Genomic DNA, 26,094 nt, shown 5'->3' on the forward strand with positions numbered 1-26,094 from the left:
ATGAGCATTGATTGTGGATCAAAGACAAAATCCATGACAACTTCAATATTTTCTCCATGTAACCTGAAGTTACCCTTTGGTGCAATCGTGTGCACTTTGGTCTTCTTTACGTTGAGTCTGAATCCATATGAAGGCTGAAATCCTTGATCTTTATCAGCAAGTGCTTCAAGTCCTCCTTATTTTCAGCAAGCAATGTGTCATCTGTATATAACAGGTTGTTAATAAGCCTTCCTCTAATCCGGATGCCATATTCATCTTCAGATAATCTAGCTTCTCTGGCGATTTTCTCAGCATATAGATTGAATAAGTATGTGGCACACATTTCCTCATTTTAAACCATACAGTGTTCCTTTTTGCTGTTTGCACAACTGGTCTTAATAATTCATGAAGGAGGTCTGTAATGGAGAGTATAGACATCTGAGATGATCAGAAGTCAATGACATTGATTGTGGTGGTGTTCTTTACTAATAAAGGGATGGAGGTGATTTTATTTCAATATTTCACCTTGAGAGTCCTATGATACATCTAATTGATAATTTCTTAAAAATTGAATAAATAATTTTAGAGATAACCAGTTATTTTCAGATCAATAACAAATCAAATTCTGAAATTGTTGTTATCAAGTTCATTCTGACTCATATTGACCCTCTATGGCATAGTAGAATTGCCACTTTGAGGTCCCGAGGCTGTCAATCTTTTCATGAGCAGAAAAAGCCTCTTCTTTTTCCATACAGTGGGTTTAAATCATTGACCTTGTGCTTAGCAGCAGTGCAACACATAAATATGTGTAACTCTGGCCTGCTCAAGGTTTGACTTTGTTTATGGATACAGACATGAGATTCCAACTAGACAGAAGAGACTTCAGCCAACAAACTTGCTTGACTCCTCATCTGGGTTCACAGAAATGGGCAGCTTAGAAATTGGATATTCAAAATGGGGGCGGGGGAGGGGAGATAAAATGGCTGGCTTATAACTTTCATGGGTAGAAGAAGATATTTTAGGATTATAGAAGTCAAGTGTAGGTGTCCATGAGACAGCCATGGATAGGCATGGAGTATTTTGCTTTGTTTATTTGTAAGATTTAAGTGGGGCAGTGAATTTTACCACTTTAATGGTTGTCTTCAGTTTTAAATATGTGGCTTGCACCAAGGAAAATCCCCACTGAAAAGTCTTTTCTGATCATAACACATTTAAGGATGAGAGGGTGGAAAGATGCTGAGAGGATTATAGAATCCAAGTGTAGGTTGTCATAGAACTGCAATCATTATTCAAAAATATTTGTTTGTTTGTAAGGTTTAAATGGGGCTGGCACATTTACAGTTGTAAGTTTTAGTGGTATCTTGTTAGGCACAAACACCATTGTATTATTGTCTTTGTTTAGAGGTTATATATGGTTGAAGAGTTGAAGAGTTGCATACAAGTGTCAAGTTGATAAGACGTGGTCTGTGATGGTGTGATTTTATGTCAACTTCTATCTGGATGAAAGGGTAGGGGTATAATCCTATCTGTCATAAGGCCATAGACTCTCTAGGGGTGAGGTCCTTTCATAAGACAGACAATGGGAATTTCTCTTTCTCTCTCTCTTCGCTTCCCTTCCCTTCTCTTGTCTTTTATTTTCTTCTTTTCTTCTTCTTCTTCTTCTTCTTCTTCTTCTTCTTCTTCTTCTTCTTCTTCTTCTTCTTCTCTCTCTCTCTCTCTCTCTCTCTCTCTCTCTCTCTCTCTCTCTCTCTCTCTCTCTCTCTCTCTCTCTCTCTCTCTCACCTGTTATCCTCCTCTGTGATTGGATTCTACGTCTGCTTCCAGGGGTGACCCCATATGGGCAGCCATCCCAGGGCACTGTCAGCATCCTGCCATGCTCCCTGAGACCTTGGATCCACACCAGTCTGCACCTGCTGGCCTGTGATCCCCCAGCTTTCCACTTCACCTTTCTGCAAACCATGTGAGCCTGAAGAGCACTCTTTCTAGCAGGGGACCCTTGTAGCTGAAGTAGATTCAGCTAGGACACCTTTTTGATACAAAATTGAATTGTGATATAAAGTCTTTCTTATACATATAAGAGTGTTACTTTTTTGCGCCTCTAGACAACCCTGCCTAATGCAAGTTAACTAAATTGAGTTTATGCAAATTTGAGCAATTCAAAAATGTAATTTGACAATTCATGTACTTTGCAAAATGAGTAATTGTGGCACTGTATTGTTAAAAGTATTCATTTTTCTTTTTAATATTTGTATTTTTACAAGTGCAAAAGTCATAGATAATCAATATCAGAAAATCTAATATAAGCAAGCTAAAATAACTTATTAAGTAAAAGTATTACAGTGTACCCAATATATGTCAGATATTATGAAGTGTCCTGACATTTATCTGTTGCCTCTCTATTCCAACCAAAGAGAAGAGTGTCTATTTAGATTAGTTCTTGAACATATATATTTTTTTATTGTTCTTCTCTGCTTTTACCTTCCTCACGACTATGTCTCTCTCTACTTCCCATCTATTATGTCCCTTACATTGGAATGCGCCTTTCACCCTTAACACTTCAAGTTCAAATTGGGTTGTAGCATCTTACACTTAGCCAGGTCTTAGCATATTTACCAACAGATTTTTTAACATTAAATCTGACACACATAAAGGATTTTTTTTCAAATGTATATGCATATAGTTACTATTTCTTTACTCCTATAATATTTTTATTCTTTTAAATATTATTCACAATATGCTTCAGGTAATTTTTCTGTTTTATAATCTTTTCAAAAATAACAGTTGGTATCCTTTTGGGATTTGTTGTAACAGAGTAAATAATAATAGTGGCTGAGATGAGAGGGTGGAAAGCTTAACATGTCTTATAAGACATAAGGCAGGAATTTCAGCACATGATGTCAGAATCAATTTCTAGCTCTAACCATCACTTTTAAAATTTTATTTTAGTGATGGTTGATCCCTAATTCTAGCCTATTTTTGTTATATATCTGTATCCTGAAAAAACAGGACTGCAGACTTAATAAATAATCCACATGTATTGTTACACTTTCTACATATATGAAAGACCAATATCAGCATCTATTTAGTACAATTTATCTAAATATAACCATTAACTGATATATCAATTGTCACTTTCTTATGACTTGGGAACATATAGATCCCTGTTCAGAGAACCTACATGTCATGAGACCGAGTGTTGGAAAGGTTTATCATCCTAATGCCTGGTTAAAGGTCTGTATCAAGAAGTGGGTTTATTAACAAACCAACAGCTTTGTGAGTTTTCTTAGTCGTCTGACAGTATTTTGTACTATAGTGACTTGATTACATCTGTGATGCTAGAAGCTATGTCACTGATGTTTCAAATACAGGCATTGGACACATTGTGAAGAGTCTGATGTGGAGCTTCCAGACGAAGACTGGACCATACAAAAACTTCATTAACACTGTCCTTTTCGGAGAGATTAGGCAGGGAAATCCTTATGAATAGTGGTAGAATGGGGTACAATAAAGTGCTAGAGCAGTGGTTCTCAAACTCCCTAATGCCGTGATCTTTTAATACAATTCCTCATGTTGTGGTGAACCCCACAACCATAACATTATTTTAATTGCTGCTTCATAACTTTAATATTGCTACTGTTATGAATCTGGCAACCCCTGTGAAAGGGTCGTTTGACCCCCAAAGGGATCGCGACTCACAGTCTAAGAACCAGTATGCTAGCGGGTGAAGCTCTGAGATTGGAAGGCACACAAAATAAAATTAGGGAGGAGCTGTAGCTTCAAATTACCATCTACCTTAATGATGTAAATGAAGCAAAGCTTCATTTGTTAGCTGATGTGGCATGATGATGAAATGAACAATAAAAACACCAAAAAAAAACCAACCTGAAAGCATTAATTGATAATCAGAATGTGGAATTTATAAAATATAAATCCATGGGGAAAAAGTAGTCATCAAAAATAAAATTAGAAGAATACAAATCAATAACTTTTCCATTAGTGAACTGAAAGGGGCTGATACTGGTTATTTTGAACTGGCTTACTAAACCAGGTATATTCCGAAAGGTTATCTAGAGAAATAAATCTAGTGACACTTGTATAAAACTAAAAAAGATTTATATTAAGAAGTAATTATTTCAAAGGTACATAACATTTTCAAAACCTACCAAATTCTCTGTTTTAAACATGCAGTTATTTATGTACTTATTTTTGTCATAAGAGCTATAAAATAGTTTTATGCACTTGAATTTATGAACTAGATTATTCCAATGCGAGTAATAACCCTTAATACCTAAGAATGACAAAATGTATTAACTAAGAGATTATAACAGAAAAGCATAAATATAAACACACACTACACAAAGAATAATTGTATATCAGGAAGGCAGGCATTCCAGCCCAGTTAAACTCCACTCCCTAAGTCTGATGCTTAATCTTGAAGTCCTTCTTCATAGTCATGTAGCCAGGGGTGACACGGAATGGTGAACCAGAAAGCAGAAGGGACACAGGACAGTGGGTGCAGAGCCATGGGGATCCAGAATCAGTGGAAACATGGCAGAATGCCAGCAGCTCTCCCGGTGTGGTGATGCTCATGGGGCCCCTGACAGCAGACACAGAGTTCAAGTGGAGTTCAGGCAGACAGGGGGGTGAAGTGGCAGGGAGATGGGCAGTTCCTGGAGTCCCTCACCTATACAAAGGTCACACACCAAAAGAGCTGTCATTAGGCAACCATTTAGGTGATTGACAGGTTTGACCCTACCTCTAATCATGAGTGTTTAGTTGACATAAAACCATCTAACTACTACACCAGGAATGACAAATGTCTGAGAAATTGCATTACTTTCATTGTAAAATAGAATCTTTCAATATTTATCTTGAAGTACACTTCTGTATATGATAGAATAACTTATACATAAAAATATATATGTAAATCCAGTTAAGAAGCTATTGTTCAAAATAAGCACACACCAAACTAGTGATGGAAAATTCTACCAATTCCAATCAAACATTCAATCATGATCCATTGATGGAAATAACCTAATATAATATTGCTAGAACAAAAACTTCTTCACTGCAAATATATTTTCAATAATATAAATTATGGCAATACACATGAACTTTATCAGATTGAATACACAGAATCCAGTTGCTACATTTGCAGGCGAAAGGCGCCGTGGGGGCATTCAGCTTCTAACTGCCAGATCAGTAGTTCAAAACTCTCTGCTCCCCTGAAGTTTGTTGTTGTTGTTAGGTTCCATCGGCTCAGCTGTGAACCATAGTGACTATATGCACAATAGAATGAAATACTGCACAATCCTGTGCCATCCTTAATATTTTCTTATGCCTGTGCCCATTGATGCTGACACTGTGTCACTCCATCTCATCAGGGTCTTTCTCTGGCACTGCCTCTCTACTTTACCAAACACAATGTCCTTCTCTAGGGACTGGTCTCTCCTGAGAAGACATCCAAAATATGTAACACAAAGTTATATCACCCTTGCCTCTAGGGAGCCCTCTGGCCTTACTTCTTATAATAAAGATCTGTTTATCCTTTTACCAATCCATGGTACGTAAAAATAATTTTATTGGGGCTCTTATAGCTCTTATAACAATCCATACATCCATCCATTGTGTCTAGCACTTTTGTATATGTGTTGCCATCAACATTTTCAAAACATTTTCTTTCTACTGGTCTAATCAGATTTGTAAAGTAGAATTGGGAGTCATAATAGTGGGGAGGGAAACAATAAAAAAATTGGAAAGCTGTCTGTTTCTTTGGTGTTATACTGCACCCTGACTTGCTCATCCTTTCTGTGAGGGAATGTCCAATTGTCTCCAGATGGGCTTCAGGTGCCCTCGCTGCCCTCTCCTTTGTTCACTCCTATATGATTGTTTGTTCTGGTCATTTTAATATTCTTCTCCAGCACCATGAATCAAATTCATCCACTCTTCTACAGTCTTCCTGATTCAATGTCCAAGTTTCACATGCACATGATACAATGGAGAATGCCATGGCTTGGATCAGGCTTACCTTAATCCTTGAAGTAACAACCTTCTGATTCAATAATCTAAAGAGGTGTTGTGTAGCAGATTTACCTAATGCAGTACATCTTTTGATCTTTGAAGGCTTCTTCCCGAATATTGGTTGTGGATAAAAGCAAAACATAATCCTTTACAACTTAAACCCTTTCTCCTTTTATCATGATGTTACTTACTGGTCCAGTTTTGAAGATTTTAGTCTTCTATACATTCAGTTGAAATATATGTTGTCCTTTCATGCTCCCCTTCATTTGTGGAAACAAAAGGAATTCTCACAGTGTAAGATCAGATGAGTAAGCTGTATGGGAGCGAGAGCTATGCTGTTTTTTTGACCAAAACTGACACATTAAGATGGCTGTATGAGCAGGCATAGTACCATGGTGGCAAAGCCATGGTGGCAAAACCATGGTGTCTGCCACAAATCAGGCCCGTTTCCCCACACCATTACACAATCTTCTCAGAACCTCTAAATAGAAAGCTTAATGAACAGTCGAATCTGGTAGAATGAACTCCAAATGCACTCAGAGTTGACATTTTCATCCATTCAGGACGTTGATGGATGACCAGAATGAAGTTTCAATCAATCAACATTTCACCTTTTTTGAACTGAGAAAACCATTCATACACTTGAGTTTTTCTCATAGCGCTGTGCTTATAAACTGTCTTCAACACCACCATAGTCTCTGCATCATTTTTCCTGAGTAGGAAGCAAAAGTTCACAGCTGCACACTAGTCTCCTAAATCAGCCATCAAAATAACCCGAGGTTTGAGCAAAACTGCTTTTATGAAAAACTTCACTGTGGCCAGGGACAACCTTCTCAGGCCACATCAATGGGTGAGTGAACTCAATGCTCTCCTTTGGGGTAGATGAGCACTACCAAAGCTCGCCCTTCGCAGTGCAATTCCAGTTGTTTGGGGGCACCCACTCATAGGCAAACTCAAGCAGAAGCAGAAGAGTCTTAAAACAGGTCCCAGAGAGAAATGAGACCTTGAGTGTATCCTCTCTGAAGTTAAGGTATGTCTCCACAAATGTGATATGCTGGATGACTGAAAACCCAGCGTGTTGTGGGCTGACATCAAGGCCATCATGTACGAAGAAAGCAAAAAGGTCACTTACAAAAAAGAAGAAGAAAAAGAAACAAACAAAAGGCAGAAGTGGATGTTTGAAAGATTAATAGCACTTGTCTTGAATGTAGAGTAGATTCAGTGATTTTTTTTTAATGAAGTAAAATATCTGGAAAGGAAATTTCAAAGGGTAGCTTGATAAGACAAGGTATAATATCATAATGAAATGTCCAGAGACTTGGAATTAGAAAGCACCAAAGAAAGATTTTGCTGAGGACAAGGACATGTAGGAAAAATCCAAGCCTCACATTCATATATTGAAGGATTCTATAAGCAAAATTTTAACAACAAAATGAAAATGGAAGGAATTCCCAGAATCACTGTACAACAAAGGATTGGTTGACATTTAATCATTTCAGGAAATACTATATAAACAAATAACAATGTTATTCAAGGAAGCAGTCCAAAATTCACTGAACACATTAGCAAAAAAAAAGCTCTAGGAATTGATGGAATATTAACTGAAATATTTCAGTAAGTTCATGAAGCACTGACTACACTCAGTCTCTGCTAAGAAATGTGAAATATATAAGACAGCTACATGCACAACTGTGTTAGTCCAGGTAGACTAGAGAAACAAATTCATAAACATGAAATGTGTGTAAGGAAGAGGTTTATATACAAGAACAATTAAATATTGAGAAAACATTCCAGCCCAGTCTACCAGTCTAGATCAAGTCCATTAGTCCAATATTAGCCCATATGTCTGATACCAATCTATTAAGTCCTCTTCAGATCACAAAATACATGCAAGGATGCCGAATGCAGGAGGATCACAGGCCAGTGAGTCGAACGTCTTGTAGATGAAGTGGTGTTGTAAGCATCTCAGCACTGGCAGGGGTCTCCACATGGTTTCTCCGGCTCCAGCGGTCTGGTTGCATCAGGATAGGTCCATGTGACTTCTCCAGCTCCCAGGGAGTAGCACCATGTTTCTGGTCGTAGAGCATCTCCCAGGAAGTGAGCAGAGAGAGAAAGTGTCTCCTGCCTCCAAGGAGGAAATCCAGAAGTTCCCAGAAAGAACTCTCAGGAGAGGGTCATTCCCACGGAGGCCTCAATGCCTATGACCTGATTGACAGACTAGACTCCACCCCTTCACTCTTAAACCTCTCTAGTTCCAAATTGACACCAGATGACGTAACTGCCACAGCAATCAACTGGAACAGGTCTATATTTATCCCTTCCTTAGTTCTAATATAATGTGGAAATTAATAATAACTTAATAGCACATGTAAGTAAAATTTTGCTTTTAGATATCTTATAAAAATGGTTGTAGTAGTGCATTGAATGAGCACTGCCAGTCATTCTGGTCATATTAATTAGAGGAAAACGTAATGTGAAATGTCATTTCTGATATTAGATGGATATTTGCAAAAAGCAGGGACTGGAAGAAATACCTATTCATGTTTTATTGACTATGCAATGTCATGTCACTGCATGACTTACTCCTGAGAAGATTGAAAATTCCAGAACACTTCATTATGCTCATGTGGACCCTATACAGGGCCCAAGAGGCTGTTGTTAATCAGTTCTCAGCAAAAGAACATCATACTTGGTAGAAGGTCACAGAAAAATTCAAAAACCTCAACAAAATGGATCGTCACAGTAGGTGCAACGATGGGCCCCAAAATGATTGTGAGACTGGTACGAGAATTGGCAGTGCATCCTTCTGTTGGGTGTTGTGTTACTATGACTCAGATCCAACAATCTTGACCTAACAATAACTTTCTATAGTCAACTTGAAAACTTTAGTAAGATTTAATCAAATGATGCATTATGTCTTTGTCTGCACATTCTGCAAATAGTATATTGATTGGAGAAAATACTTTTTGTTGTTGTTTTGTTTTTAACACTGTAATACTTCAACTATGTCTATGTTGGCTATAATCATGTATGAACCATGCCACTTGCTACTTTTCTGCAAAGACCTCTTTTCTAATTAGCTCCAGGATTTGGTTAAATGTACCTGTGGTATGCATAAACACAGATTCCTAGAACCTACATATAGCATATGATGCATTTATTTTAGCTGTGAGAGTACTCACAGGAATATCTCTTTAGATTTCAAGAATAGATCTTTGAATCCAATTGGACTAGTTCCCTATTAAAATGCTGATAGAAAATAAAGCAACTTGAGTTCTCCATTATGGTTTTGAGAAAGACTAAGTCAACATCTTGTTCAACTTTTAAAGGCTTCCTCCAAAACAATTGTACTTTGAAGGCAGAACTAATGTTTCATTCTGTATAACAAGGATGAGAAATGCCAGGTGGTTTTTAAGTGAAATTATGAACTCCATTCTCTGTGCTCTTCCAACAGCATATTCCTGCTATCATTTATTCATTAAGTCAACAACTAATAAGCCTCTGGTTTATGTCACCCATTGTTCTAGTTGGTGATACAGCAGGTATCAAAACATATGAAGTTTCTGACCTCATAGTATTGATAATGTTTGTGTTAGTCTGGGTACGTTAGAGAAACAAACCCACAGAAAGTCATATATAAGAGAGAGTTTTATAAAAAGGTTAAGTGCACATCAAGAAAACATCCCAACCCAGTGCTGCCCTAGTCCACAAGTCCAACATTAGCCCATATGTCCGACAGCAATCCACAAAGTCCTCCTCCATCTCACAAAACAGATGCAATGATGCCGACTGCAGGAGGAAAGTTGAGTCAGTGAATGTGTAAGCATCTCAGTGCTGGCAGGTGACTCCACACGGCTGCTCCAGAACCCAGGGCGGCATCAGGGTAGGACTGTGTGGCTTCTTGTTGGGGGTGTGTTGCAGAAAGTGGGCCTTGACCGCTGAAGCAGGAACCTGGCTAAGGCAGTTGCACCCTGGTCCGACCATCACAAAGCAAGAGACCTGAGAACTAGAAAGGCGAGGCTTACTGAGCCATTTATCCCTCCACCCTTCAATTAATCCCACATATGTTTATTTGCCAGGTTGGCACAATAAACTACTTCACTGTTTTGTTTTATTCATAAGTCAAGCAATTACAGACATTTTATTATTCAATTGTGGTATATGGCTTTACTCAGAGTCATCAGGAACTCTCACATTTTCCCTTTGTGACTTTAAGTGGTAAAGTGTCTTGATATGACTCTTTTACCCAAATTATTTGGCAGGGCTCTCCAAGTAGGGTACGTGTTACACTGTAGAGGAAACTGGTCATTTTTTGTTACCACAGCATGGAGAGTAAGTCTAGGACAATCAGAAAAGTACATTCAAGATGTCTGTGTGAAGTGGAGGTCCAAACCAGAGGTACCAGAGAGGGTGCAATGGAGAACAGGGGGCAGAGCAAGAAGAGGAATGTTGAAATTACAGGACTTTTAAACAGAGTGACAGGCAGACTTCCTGGTTCAGAAGGGCAGAGGCCAAGAAACCATGTGGCTGTGAGCCTGAAGATGAGAGAGACTTGTCTGCTGGCTGAAGGGAGATGTTTCTGTAGACCCATGATTTTATGCTTACTATTTGCTGATCCTGACTGGTGGTAACCTATTAACATCCCTAATAAACTCCCATGATTGTAAATATTGTTTATGATCTCGGTGTGGCCATTGTATACATTATCCAACTCAGTAAAGAAGTAGACTTCCATAGGAGGAACAGTGGATGTCAGAGTGTGTAAAGAAGGATGGAGCATGGAGGCGTGCCTAACCCCTGCCTCTTGGCAGTAGGGCACATAAATGATCACCCAACACCCTTTATTTCACCATGGAATCAAAAGTGTGGCTGACAATCACTTGTAATTAGGTAATCCATCAGCCTGAATTAGGACCTGGAAAACTGGAAGAACTTATTCAGATTTACTAGTGGTGGGTTGAATAACTAGAATTAATTTTAGATATCCTGAGTTTGCTGTAAATATTCAAGGAAAATATTCCTATACCCAGTTGTTGATTGTTAGAGCCAGACCCCAGAGAAAGTGAGCAACAAGGAAATAGAGACAGGAGGTGGATATTTTCTCACTGAAAGAATAGAACAAGGATGATAAAAATTGTTGATTATATTTAGGCTTACGATTAAGCAATAATTAGAAGGATTTATGGCTAGTATCTTCAATTTACCCAGTAAGTAAAATGAATAGGGGCGGGTATCTTACTTGAAGAAACACTACTCCACCTCTCACTTGTTCCTATGTTTGAGCCCATTGTTGAAACCAGTGTGTCAACCCCACTTGTTGAGGGCCTTCTTTTTCACTGCCCTCCACTTCACATGATGTCATTTTTTGGTACTGGTCTCTCCTGAGAACCTGTCCAAAGTACGAAATAAAAAATCTCTGTAAGGTGATATCCAGTGGCCTTCAAAAAGGCTTTGGACCTCCACTCTGCACCCCACCCCCGCTTCACTGTGGTAAGAAATTTGGTTCTGATGATGCCTGATACCTGATCCCTTCGACATCTCGTGATTGCACAAGCTGGTATGCTTCTTCTTTGTTGCTTCTGAGCTAGATGGCCATTTGTTTACCTTCAAGCCTTTAAGACGCCAGATACTATATCTTTTGATAGCTGGGGAGTATCAGCTTTCTCCACCACATTTGCTTATGCACCCATTTGTCTTCAGCAATCTTATCATGGTCATGAGCATACAATGATATGATGTTTTGTTCTTTGATGCCTGATATCTGATCCATTGGCACCTCGTGATCACACAGGCTAGTGTGCTTTGGTGTCTGGGGGAGATGAGCCAGCCATGGTGTGGTGTAGCAACGATGAAAAATACAACTTTCCTCTAGTTCCTAAATGCTTCCCCCCCACTCACCCCCACTGTCATGATCCCAATTCTACTTTGCAAGTTTGGCTAGACCAGAGGATATACATGGTACAGATAGGAGTTGGAAACACCAGGAATCCAGGGCAATGATGATCCCTTCAGGACCAGTGGTGTGAGTAGCAATACTGGGAGGGTAGAGGGAGGATGGGTTGGAAAGGAGGAACCGATTACAAGGATTTATATATGACCTCCTCCCTGGGGGATGGACAAGAGAAAAGTTGGTGATGGGAGATGTTGGAGAGGGTAAGAAATGACAAAATAATAATTTATAAATTATCAAGACTTCATGAGGGAATGGGGAGTGGGAAGGGAGGGGAAAAATGAGGACTTGATACCAGGGGCTTAAGTGGAGAACAAATGTTTTGAGAATTATGAGGGCAATGACTGTACAAATGTGCTTTACACAATTGATCTATGTATGGATTGTGATAAGAGTTGTATGAACCCCTAATAAAACAATTAAAAAATAAAGTAAAATTTTGCAAAGAAATAGGAAATCTCACCATCCTTGCCTCTGACGAGCATGCTGGCTGGGTTTGTTCTTTTATCAGTCCATACTGCTTTTAATATTCTTCTCTAGCATTGCAAATGTTTTTGGATGTAATCAAGACATTACTGATTTATACAGACTCCATACAACAGAAGGGAATTCTGATTAGTTATGGACCATCTTCACAATCATTATTATGGTTGAGGCCATAAATTGCAGCTCTGTGTAAATTCACCTAGCTAAAGGCCTTCCTCTGTTTTAACACTAATGGAGGATTGATACATGCATAATATCACTCCATAGTTCAATCCCCTTCACCACACAATTACCACTGTTCCCCACCCCCAATCCTTTATTCTGCTTGACCCTCAACTTTCCCAAGTATAATTTCCTACTCCAGGGTTCAGTCTCTCCTGGTAGCATCTCCAAAGGATGAAGATCAGGATTTGCCAATCTAGCTTCTCCCAAGACAGATGTGTTTGGTCTTCTGGCACTCGCTCACTGCCATCCAGTCAAAGCCAACTCATAGTGTTGCTACTGGGAAGGATAGAATTGCCCATATGAGTTTCTAAGACTCTAACTCTCTATGAGCGTAGAAATCCCTGTCTTTCTCCAATGAACAACTTGTGGTTTTGAACTGCTGGCCTTGCAGTTAGCAGTCCAACTCCTAACCACTATGCCAGTTTATAGTATATTCATTTCCACCACCCCCCCCCCCGACATCATTATTCAAAAATATCCATTCTTCTTTGAATGTTTCCATTGTCCAGCTCTCATTTGCATACAAGGTCAATGACATTCCATGGTTTGTGTGAGGCAAACCTTAGCCCTCAAAGTTACATCTTTACTCTTGAACATTTTCTTTCTTTTTTTTAATGAGTGCTCTTTTACCTAGTTTTTAAAACCATTTTAAAGGTACATAATCCATACAATCAAATAGTTCAATAATGTAAAAAAAGAGTTGTATAATCATTACCACAATTAATTTTAGAACATGTTCTTCTTTCTTGTACTCCTCATTATTAGTTTCCCATATTCCCCAATTTCCCTGCTGTACCTCCAAGAAATGACAAATGCAGTTATTTCTTTCATAGCTCATCCATCCTGGATTTCATATACTGAGAGGCATATGAAAAACAAAAAGTGCAAAGACCAAAGAGTAAAAGAGCTAAAAATAACAAAATGAAATTTAAAAACTCCAGTTGAGAAAACAGCAGATAATATTAAAAACTAGAACAATTTTAAAATAGGTCCAAAGGGAGATTAATCATAAGGTGTTAGCATTTAACCTAACTACATCTGCTATGATCATTTTCCAATATATTACAGCAAGACTGGTCACATCCCTGTCTATGTTCAGAGGCAACTCCCTGGAGACTTAATTCCTCATGTATTTCTGCTTCACTTAAAAAAACTGTTATAAATTTCAGGTGGGTTAAAGGGGGTCAACTAAGATATGATATTTTAACCTGAGTGTATCTACTGTAATCATCTCTACAACAATCTCTGTGTGACAATGAGGTTATTCACATCCTTCAACTATGGTCAGATGGTATGCACTGGAGGCTTAATCAGGCTGTATTCTGAAAACGGATTTTGGATTTCCACTTTTTCCATAGGGCATAGTTGGCACCTGACTTATATGGCTGCTTATTTAAATACAAGCCTTTAAGACCCCAGAAATTATTCTGTATGATCACCAAGCACCGTCTAGTTCTTTCACCACACTTTGCTGTAGCACCTATATCTTCAGTGATCTCTTCATGAGGGCAAGCATCAAGCAGGGTTATCTCATTGGTTTTGGATTGATAATTGTTCGTAGATTGGACCTAGACTAAAGTACGAGCTCAGTTTGACAGAGGAGGTCTCATTTTAGCAGGGATCAGTTTTTCAAGATTGAGGAAGAGGGAGAGAGATGACCATTTATTTGCTACCCTATAAAATTTTGCTAAGTTCCTCACCCCAAATCAACAGTCCTACAAGAGTGATCATTGAACCTTACTGGAAATTCAAGTGGAGATGGAAGCAGGGGAGCATGGTGACTTGGTGAAGTCAAGTACATTTCTATTGGTAGGAAAAGACGGAGGATCAACTCCCAACAGGAAAAAAAATGATTAACAGTACTTATATCGAATCCAAGGAGAGAAAATGCCTTGTACTATGTCTCTAATTAGACACTTCTGACCTAGTTTTTATCCAGCTCCGGGTGACGCATGTAGCCATATTCTATAGATTACTAGGATTTTAGACCCTCTTTTTTATGTTTTGCATGTTTTATTTTGTTTTCTAGGCAAACAACACCCTTCATAGACCACTGCAGGACTCAATGTGGACACCTCACTAAGTGAACTGGGCTCTACCTCAAGTTCAACTGTAGCCTTGGACTTAAGGCTGAAACTTCATTTCATGAGAAGAAGCAGATGACTGCTATACCAAGGATATCGAAGTAGTAGTCATTAGACTTTGGCTCTGATCTCCTTCCTTGTGCCGGCGAAAGTTACCTGGAACTGCCATATGCTTACTCTTTCAGTTCCCTTTGGCTTTATTAAGATATGTGTTAATCTGGTACCTCTGCTTCTCCCACTGTCAATTAATGTTATTGAAAGTTTTTCCTGAATACCAACACCCATTGTTTTGTGTAAATAATGTCCAATCACTTATGATTTTAATTTGTACATGTCAATAATTCATATATGGTGGTTCATGGCCAGTCCAAATTTGAATACTTTCCTCAACTCTGTTTTGAATGAATTACCATTAGTTAAATTAATGGCATTAACAATAAAATTACCATATGCCCCAGGTTGTTGTTGTTGTTAGGTGCCATCAAGTTGCCTCAATCCCGTAGTGACCCTACACACAATAGAAGGAAACACTGCGTGGTCCTGTGCAGTCCTCACAATGGTTCCTTTCTGAGCTCATTGATTCAGCCACTGTGCTAGTCCACGTTATTGCGGATCTTCCTTTTTCGCCACCCCTAAGCTTTACCAAACTTGATATCCTTTTTCAGGGGCTGATATGTCCTGACAATTTGTTCTAAGTATGTAAGCCAAAGTTTTTTTTCGATCCTTGCCTCTAAGGAGTACTCTGGCCTTCTGTGTTAGTCGGAGTAGACTAGAAAAAAAATTCAGGGAGACTCATATGTGAATAAGAAGAGGTTTGTATACGATAGCAGTTGAATATTGAGAAAACATCCCAGCCCAGTCCAGATCAAGTCCATAAGTCTGATATTAGCCATAAGTGCATTACCAATCTATAAAGTCCTCTTCAGACTCACAAAACATATGCCATGATGTCGAACGCAGAGACATCACAGGCCAGTGGGTGGGAAGTCTTGTGGATCCAGTGGCATTGTAAGCATCGCAGCGCTGGCAAGGTTCTTCACATGGCTTCTCCAAGTCCAGGGTTCTGGCTTCATCAGGGTAGGTCCATATGGCTTCTCCTCAGGGATGTCGCACAGGGAGTCAGCCTTGTCAATACAGAGTCACCAAGGAAGGGAGATGAGAGAAAAAGCGTCTCCCTGCTCTAAGGAGGAAATCCAGGAATTTTCAGAATTTTCAGGAGAAGGTCATACCCATACAGAGGGTTCTTTGGTTGTATCTTGATTGACAGGCCAGACTCCACCAGACTCCACCTCTTTACTCATAATAATTCTCCCAGGCACCAGATTATGTAACTTCCACACCTCCCTTATTCAAAAACAGATCCTTTTAGCAGTCCATGGTACTTTCTGTGTTCTCCAGCACCAGGATTCAAGTGTATCCATTCTTCTACACTCTTCCTTCTTCAATGTCCAAGTTTTCACATGCTTATGATGCAATGGAGAACATCACAGATTGGGCCAGATGGACCTTCGTCCTCAAAGAAACATCCTTGTGTTTCAATACTCTTAGGGAGTCTTGTGCTGCAGATTTTCCTACTACATTATGTCTTTTGATTTCTAGACTGCTGCTTCCATGAACATTGATTGTGGATGCAAGCAAGAAAAAATCCTTGACAATTTCAAAATTTTCTCCACTGATCATGATTGGTCCAGTTTTGAGGATTTAGGGCTTCCTTATATTCAATTGTAATCCATCCTGGAGGCTATAATTCTTGATCTTAAGAAAATGCTTCAATTTCTCCCCACGTTCAGCAAGCAATATTGTGTCATCTACATATCACAAGTTGTTAATAAGCCTTCTAATCCTGATGCCACATTCTTTTTCATATAATCCAGCTTCTCGAATAATGTACTTAACATACACATTGGGAAAATGTAGTGAGGGAAAACAACGTTATAGACATCCTTTCTCGTTTTAAACCATGAATACACCTTTTTCTGGTCCCAAAACTGCCTCTTGATACATGTGTAAGTTCTGAATGAACACAATGAAGTGTTCTGGAATTCATTGTCTTCTCAAGCTTATCCACTGTTTTTATGGTCCACAAAGTCGAATGACTTTGCTTAGCCAATGAAATACAAGTAAACATATTTCTGATGTTCTATGCTTTGTACCAAGATCCCCAGGTAGATTATTGGTAATGTTCTCTAACATAAAATGACAACGATATTTTGTTCATTTTAAGGAGGTCCTTTCCAGCAGATTGTCCCAATGTAATATGCCATTTGGTTTGCTGACAGTTGCTCTCATGGGCACTAATTGTGGATCACTGATGGTAGTAAAATGAAATTCTTGAATAGTGTGATCGTTTCTTTAATAATCTTAATTTATGATGTGACTTACCACTTAGGTTGTGAGGATGTTTGTTTTCTTGATGCTTAGTTGTAATGTATATTGTAGGCTGTAATCTTGGATTCATCAGTAAGCGTGTCAATTCTTTATTTTCAGCAAATAAGGTGTGCCATCTGTATATGGTAGGTTGTTCAAGAGTCTCTATTCTGCAGGAACAGTGCCATTGTTGTTGTTGTTAGGTGCCATTGAGTCAGTTTTCCTTCAAGGCCACCTCAGACAAAGCAGAAGGAGACACCAAGTGGCCCTGCGCCATCCTCACAAGAGTGCTTGAACAAGTATTGCAGCCACCATGTCCATCCATCTGTCTCAGGACTTCCTCTCCTTCATTCCCCCTCCATCATGATCAAAAGTAATGTAAATAAACTACAGGTGGTATAGAAACATATGATGAACACTCTGTTTCCTAATAACTGACTTTTCTTCAATGACTCCTATGCACTGAGATCTCTCTGAGACTAGGACGATTTTGTGGTGTGGTGGCTCGCTAACAAGGATGTGGGTGATCTAACCCACCAGCTGCTCCACAAGCAAAGATGTGCTAATGTGCTTCTACAACGATCAGTAGCTTGAGGCAGTTGTGTCTTATCTTGTAGGATCAATATGAGTCAGAATTGGATCACTGGCAATAGGTTTTTGTTCTATTTTGATATTTATTATCTGAAATTATTTGCTTCTGTTACAGGGATATGATTAATCCAAGTTATGGAAAATGGCAAGAGAAAATATGTCGGCTCTATAGCTGTTCATGCCTCTATGTTTCAGTTATATCTAAGAGCAGAGGATATAGATTTTGTGGTCTCTATGTGACTTAATCTACAAATATTACAATATAGTGTATAGACAATTTAATTGCAGTGATCTCATCTATTTAAAACAACAACAAAGATCCCAGAGATATTTTCATAAGAAATATGCCATCAAACCTGACTATTGTAGTTCGGATTCTACTAACCAGTGGATGGTCACCAAGTAAGTGACATTTCTCATTGCATTTTTTCTGAGTCACGTTCGTTCATGAATTTCAAAAAATAGTACAGTTGCACCATACCTTAGGCATGATTTTTAATTGTATTAATAATACATTGTCTTTAAAAATCAAACCAGCTTTTTAGTTATACAAAAGTTATACAACTTTCTATACAATGGTGTTTTATGATTGAAATCTATTTTGCTGTGTGGTATAACTTAGTATTCTGAGAATACATCAGCTTTTGTCTCACCACCATTTAAAAGCTTCAATACAAGGAACATCATGCTTTTTAAAATGGCCTGTGGCATCCCAAACTCATTTATATTGTATTAGCTACTAATTCAGTAATGGGCTGCCTTTTTGTTGTTCTAATAACATGAACAATGAGTTTGAAATAACCTTATGCTGCTTATTTAAGGATGAGAGTTAGGTACTTTTCTAAAGAGTTTTACAACTTCTATTTTCTCAACACATTAATCCATACCACATATCAATTTAGTTCAAAGAACACGATTAAGAACTTAATTTGTGCCCAGTAATGCCCCAAGTTCTGCTATTACAAAACAGAGTAAGACATACCAAGAATGTTCAAGGAGTCTGTTGTGTTCTAATAAAGATAGATACTGGAAGTGTACATGGATCATTGGTTGTTTGTTGTGAGTCATTTCTAACTCAGTCTGCATATATGAACAGAGTGAAAGCTCTCAGTAAGATTTTTGTAGCTGAGAATTTGGGGAAGTAGGGTAATCAGTGGATGGCTAACCTCAAGGTCGGCGATTCTTTCCTAGGAAGGAAGCTGAGGGTGCTGCTCCTGGGCCGGTGTATAAAGCATCCGGCATCTTACATAGAATAGCTCTGATTTAGATTCCACTAGAGGATCCTGAGGTTATTTGTTTTTATCTCCTGACGTGACTCAGGATGCTTTAATGCACAGCCATTTGTGCCACGTAAAGTCAGCTTAATTTACTTATCATGTATTTATTGGCCATACACTAGGTGCCAACTCATACACAGAGTGCAGTCTCATAATAGCAAAATCATTTAAAATGAAAAAATCGGGCAAGTTTTCTTAAGAAAGCTGACATCTACATTAGATGGTGCTGTGAAAAGAAGGTATCAAGAGCATGCTGGTGTTCCGAGGTGCCATCAAATTGGTTCCACCTCAGAAACCTGTGTAAGTCAGAACAAAACAAGGTCCAGTCATGTGCCCTTCTCACAGCAGGTGATATGTTTGATCCATTGTTGTAGCCACCGTGTCAATTCATCTTGTTGAGGACCTCCCTATTTTTGCTAACCCTCTGATTTGCCAAATATAATACCCTACTCCAGGTACTGGTCCCTTAAGATAACATATCCAAAGTATGTGAAATGAAGCCGAGCTGCTCTGGCTTCTGAGCAGCATCCATCATGCTTCTTTCAGACAGATTTGGTTGTTCTCCTGACAGTTTCCCAGTATATTTCATCTTCTCCAACCTCACCATCATCAATGACATCATTTTTCTTTGATCTTTTTTGTTCCTTGTTCAACTTTCACATGCATGTAAGATACAGAGATATGAGTTAGTAAAAGTTGGGGATATATAAATCCTATGTCATTCCTAATGTGCAGAATATGAAAGGCAGAAACTGTATGACAAGTCACAAAATGAAGACTCATAATCCTTCTCTTAATTATATCCATACTACTAGCTTTACTTCAATACCATCTAGTGGTTTTTATTCCATGTCAACAGAATTCTGAATACTTGTACAGAGAAATAGAAGCATTCTAAGTTGATTTTCCCTAGGCAATATGTCATGTGACTGCTTGACTTCTGCTTCCAGGTGTATTACTGTTTCATTTAATAGAATGAAATTATGAAGAACTTGAGTAAAATATTTTTAAATGTCATAACTCCACCCAATAGAAGTTTATTTCCTGCTCCTGGGAAAACATTCGGCAAGTAGACAGGAGGAGCGTTCCACAACTCTCCTGTCTACATTTAGGAACTCACACTGACGGAGACTGCCATTTTTATTAGTTACCATTCACAGCTGTCTGTACCATGCGCAGCCCATTCATCTAGAAGGGAGGATTAATAGGAGGATTTCAGGAAGCTTTTATGGATCAGGTTTGAGAGGAGCATATGGCACTTTATACTTCCTAGGATTCAGCTAAGTCACATGGTTAACATAATAGAAAAGAAGCCAGGGGATTGTAGGCTGATGAATGGAACCTCAACTATAAATCTCTTGCCCTTTGTTTGCTTCATTACCTTATAATAAAAAGAACCAACATTTACACCAGTGCTTACTGTGTGCTGGGCATTTGTTTCTTAAGCAATTTAAAGGAATTAATATAATTATAACCATACTATCAATGCAGATATGGTCTGAGCTCCATTTTATAGATTAAAAGACTGAGACAGAGGAAGCATAAATAACTACCCTATGGTTATTAAGTCAGTAATATGTAATAAAGCAGGCAATAGACTCTAGACTTCATGCTGTAGTCAACACACCATATTTCCTTTAGGCAAGAATATTCTCAATAGAAGTTGATTAATTAATACAGTATAGCTCTCTCAAGTAGGTAATTAGGTTCAGGATGTTAAATTAGAAAATTAACAATCACATCTAATTTTCCATATATACAGAACTGAGGGAGTATTTTCTGTGAGTGTTCCTCATCAGAAAATTTTGAAACTCTGCATATAAAAATGTTTTAAAGCATTTCTTAAAAGATAATATAATGGTTTTATAATATTTTGACATTCCTATAGTAAATATATTACATGGAAAATTAGACAATGGGTTATTTACTGTATTTCATTATTTAGTGTAAATGCTAATCAATAAATAAAAGTCTAAAATAAATATAAAGGCAGTTTACCTATCCTTGATTTAAAATACTCCTAGAGGTGGCTGGTGTGCCAGACATCCTGGAGACTCTGGATTGATCGCTATGTCTCTGAGTAAATCAATGGATTCATGCCTGGAACCCAGTTCAAAAAGCATTTTTCTAAACCATTGAAGAATACTGAAGGTAAAATTGCAATGGAAAGGCCTTCAGTGAGTGGGGTCATTCATTGTTGTACTTTGTTTTTACTTTCCTATACAAAAGGTATCCAATACGTCTTAAGAAGTCATCATTTTTTCAGCCTTGCATCAGATTTATGCTCACTCCTATATGACCCTTCTACCCAGAAAAGCATTTATCGATTTCACTTTGAGCAGCCACATGCAAACTTGGTTTCTTTTCCCACTCAACCTAACCCAAAACATTTGCAAAGAATTATCCCTGAATTATTTCATGTAATGTTTCTTGAATCTTTATTAATTGGAGGAAATATATTCATTGTATCAGAGATAAAAACTCATAAATGGACTGGGGTTATGTATAGGTATTTTATTAGTGATAAAAAATAGTGTCTTTCACTCCTGGTTTCTAATATATATTCTACAATACCTAGACAGCAAGACTTTAGTTATTCTCTGTGGTATCACCTATTTGCTTACAAATGTTTCCAGTAGGTCAATTATCTCTAGAAGTTGACATCTGTCCCCAGTCTGAATAGATTATCACATTGCTTGGTTCAGAGATGACTCAAATAGACACATTGAGATTTGGGAGACAGTTGTTGATAAAATGAACACATTCTTGTTTCCTGGATTGAATTTTGGAGCATCAGAAGCTCAAAACAAAACAAACTCTCACTTTCACTCATTCATTCTTTCATTCATTTACTAAATAAATACTTACAGAACAGCTATCATGTTATAAGCAATTGATGTAGAGATACTGACATAACAAATTACAATTTAGGATAAAAGGTAGGAATTGGCTTTAAACAGCATTAAAAGAGATGCCTTGAGAAATGGAGACATTAGAAAATAGAAGTTAGGGGTCAGAATTTGTGTGTGTTCAAAAGTCAAGCCTGATTAAAGAAGTAAATTTCTCAAGTCAGTATATTGCGGAAGCTGTCATGACGAGATATTTCCCAGCGACTCGTCTCATAGCTATACCACGATAGCGTAGAAATGTCCTTCGGTGCTTTTGTAACTTGTTAGAGGCCATGAAGTTGTTTCTGACACATGGGGACCCTGGCAAAACAGAAGAAACCCAACTCCAATTTTACCAAATCTACTTCCATTTTTCAGTGAATAGCTCTCATGATACCATGCCCAAAGTTTGTTAGCATGTTCCATCTAGTGAGTTCCAATACATACCATATGCACGACAGAATGAAATATTGTCTGGTCCTGCAACATCCTCACAATTGTACCTGAGCTTGAGACCATTGGGGCAGCCACTGCATCAATTCATCTCCTTGAAGGCCTTCCTGGTTTTTTCTGCCCCCATATTTTTAATGCCCTTCTCCAGAGACTGGTCTCTCCTGACAACATGTCCTAAATATGTAAGACCAAGTGTCACCATCCTCGTGCTCTTTTAGCAATCCATGGTGCATTCAATATTTTTCTCCAGTACCACTCTTCCAATGCATGGATTCGTCTTCGGTCTTCCTTATTCAATGTCCAACTCTCACATATATATGAGGTAAATGAAAATGCCATGAGTTGGGTCAGGGGCACCTTAGTCCTCAAAGTAACATGCTTGCTTTGCGATTCTTCAAAGAGGTCCATGCATCAAATTTATCTAATGTAACACATCAAAGTGTACATATTAAGATAGTCTGATAATCGTCTTAGATTTAGAGTAGCTAAGGAAAATGGAAGAAGTGATAAAGTCAAAGATATGAATAGAAAATTTCAAAGGTAAGTGAGAAAATAAAGTCAAACATTATATTGAAAGGTGCAAAGAAAAACAAAAAAGAAGAACAGGCTTAGCATATCTTTTTAAAAAAATTATTTTATTGGGACTCAAACAACTCATCATAATACATACATACATCAATTGTGTAAAGCACACTTATACATTCGTTGCCCTCATCATTCTCAAAATTCACGTTCCGTTTGGGTTCCTGGAATCAGCTCTTCATTTTCCTTTTATCCCTTCCTCTACCCCTCTTCCCCTCCCTCATGAACCCTTAATAATTTATAAATTATTATTTTATCTTATTTTACACTGCCCAGCATCTCCCTTAACCCACTTTCCTGTTGCCCATCCCCCAGATAGGAGGACATATGTAGATCCCCGTGATCGGTTCCACCTTTCTATCCTCCTTCCCTACTGGTACCGCCACTCTCACCATTGGTCCTGAGGGGTTCATCTGTCCTAGATTCCCTGTGTTTCCAGATTCCATCTGTACTAGTGTGCATCCTCTGGTCTAACCAGGTTTGCAAGATAGAATCGGGATCATGATAGTTGGGAGAGGAAGCATTTAAGAACTAGAGGAAGGTTGTGAGTTTCATTATGGCTACACTGAATCCTGAGTGACTCATCTCCTCCCTACTACCCTTCTGCAAGGGATTTCCAGTTGTCTATAGATGGGCATTGAGTCTCCATCATGCGCTCCCTTCAGCCACGATGATATGCCCCACCCCACCCCCCAACCTTTGGTGCTTGAAACCTGCTCCCCTTGGCCCTTCATGATCACACATATTGTTGTGCTGCTTCCAGGTGGGCTTTATTGCTTCTGGGCTAGATGGCCGCTTGCTTACCTTCAATTCTTTAAGACCCCAGATGCTATATCTCTCGATGGTCAGCCACCATCAGCCTTCTTCACCACACTTATGCACACATTCGTCTTCAGCATTTATGTGTGGAAGGTGATCACACAATGATGGTTTTTGTTCTTTGGTGTCTGCTGCCTGATCCCTTCAACACCTCATGTTCACATAGGCTTGTGTGCTTCTACTCTCTGGACTTTGTTGTTTCCGAACTAGATGATTGCTTGTTTGATTTCGAGCCTTTAAGACCCCAGACATTATATCTTTTGATAGCCAAGCACCATCAGCTTTCTTCACAACATTTGCTTATTCAAACATCTGTCTTCAGAGATTATGTTAGGAAGGCGGGTATCATGAAATGACCATTTAGCTGAGCAAGGTGCTCTTGTATTAAAGGAAGCTTAGCATATCTTAAACTGAAATAACTCTTGGAAAAATATTCAAGCCTCAAGTTTCAATGCTAGGAGATTCTATTGGGGAAAATAATAAACAATTCAAGAAGTATCCAAAGAAATGAAAAGCCTATACAGAGTCAAGGTACAAAAATAGACTAATCAACATTCAATCATTTCAAGAGGTAGCAAATGAGAAAAAAACCAATGGTACTGAAGGACCAAGTTCATGCTACACTGAAGGCAGTAGCCAAAAACACAACTCATGGAATTGATGGAATACCAATCGAAATGTTTCAGCACTCTGATGAAGCACTTACTTATCTATGCCAAGGAATTTGGAAGATGGCTACTTGGCCAACTGACTGGAAGAGATTTACATTTGTACCCATTCCAAAGAATAGTGACCCAACAGAATTCTCAAATTATAGAACAATATCATTGATACAATATAATATTCAAATTTGTTAAAGATCAACCAAAGTGCATTAAAAGGCAGCTGCCAGAGGTCTGGGCCAGGTTCAGAAAAGCATATGGAACAATCTCTGATGGATCGGGTTCGAAGCAGAGAATACCAGAAAGAGATTTGCTTGTGTTTTATTGACTATGCCAAGGAATTTGACTGTGTGGTTTATAAAATATGATGGATAACCTTGAGAAGAATGGGAATATCAAAATACTTCATTTAGATCAAGCGATACTGTTACATCGATAAAGAGGCAGTTGTGGGAACAAAACAAGGAAAAATCGCATGGTTGAAAATCAAAAAAGTTGGGCATAATTATTATAGCCTCCTATAATTATTCAATCAGCAAGCTGCGAAAATCATCAGAGACGCTGGATTATATGAAGAAGAATTCTGCATCAGGATTACAACCTATGATATGCAGAGGACACAACCTTGGCTGCTAATGGTGAGGAAGAACTGAAGTAATTGCTAGTGAAAAAGATTGTAGCCTTCGGTATGGATTAGACTCAATGTAAAGTGGACCACAATCCTTACAACTGGACCAACAAGTTCTTGATAAATGGAGAAAGCAGTAACATTTTAAGGAATTTTCCTTGCTTGGCTCCACAGTCAATGCTCATGGAAGCAGCTGGCAAGAGATCAATAAGGCTTTCCAGTGGGAAACCTGCTGCTGTGAGGCCTCTTTAGAGCACTAGAAAGCAAGGATGTTGCTTTGAGGACCCAGGTGGGCCTGACCCTGGAAAGGCAGGGTATTTTCAATTGCCTCATGCACGTGTGAAAGTTGGACATTGAATAAGGAACACTATAAAGGAAGCAATGTGTTTGAATTGTTGTGTTGTCATAGAACATTGAAAGTGCCGTGGACTGCCAATCTAATGAAAAACAAATGCCTTTGAAAATATGTGGCCAAGAATGCCCCTCAGAGGCAATGATGTCTGTATTTCATCTTACATATTGTGAGCACATTGTAAGAAGAGATCAGTCCCTGTGGTAGGCATCACGCTTCGTAAAGTAGAAGGGCCGAGAAAAAGAAGGCTCTCCACAATATGGGTTGACGTGCTGGCTGCAACAATTCGCTCAACCATAAGAGCAATTATTTAGGATGGTGCCTGATCTGGCAGTTTTCTTCAGTTGTGCATAAGGTTGCTATGGTTCAGAACTAACTGGATGGTGCCTAACAACAGCAATAGATATTATCTGAATGACAGAAAAAACCTAATTGCCTACTGTGACATTTTGTGGAGGGAAAAAGAGATCAAGGTCACTGGGGAATCAATTAGGAGTTAGTGTTGGAGAGTTGATATAAATCTGAAGGAGGGCTGTGAGGATGTTATTGTTGTCCTTGCCAGCTAAACGTAAATCGCTTCTGGAAATCCTTCACAAACAGAACTGGAAAAAATCCGGAACAATTGCTGCATACTGGATTCCAGGAAATGTTCCAATTTGCTCCAGTAACAGAGCCACACCTGGAGGAGCAGCTGCAATTGGAACCATTACCAGGTTAAGTTTCTGATAAC

This window comes from Tenrec ecaudatus, chromosome 3 (genome assembly GCF_050624435.1).
Source record: "Tenrec ecaudatus isolate mTenEca1 chromosome 3, mTenEca1.hap1, whole genome shotgun sequence".
Taxonomy (NCBI): Eukaryota; Metazoa; Chordata; class Mammalia; order Afrosoricida; family Tenrecidae; genus Tenrec; species Tenrec ecaudatus.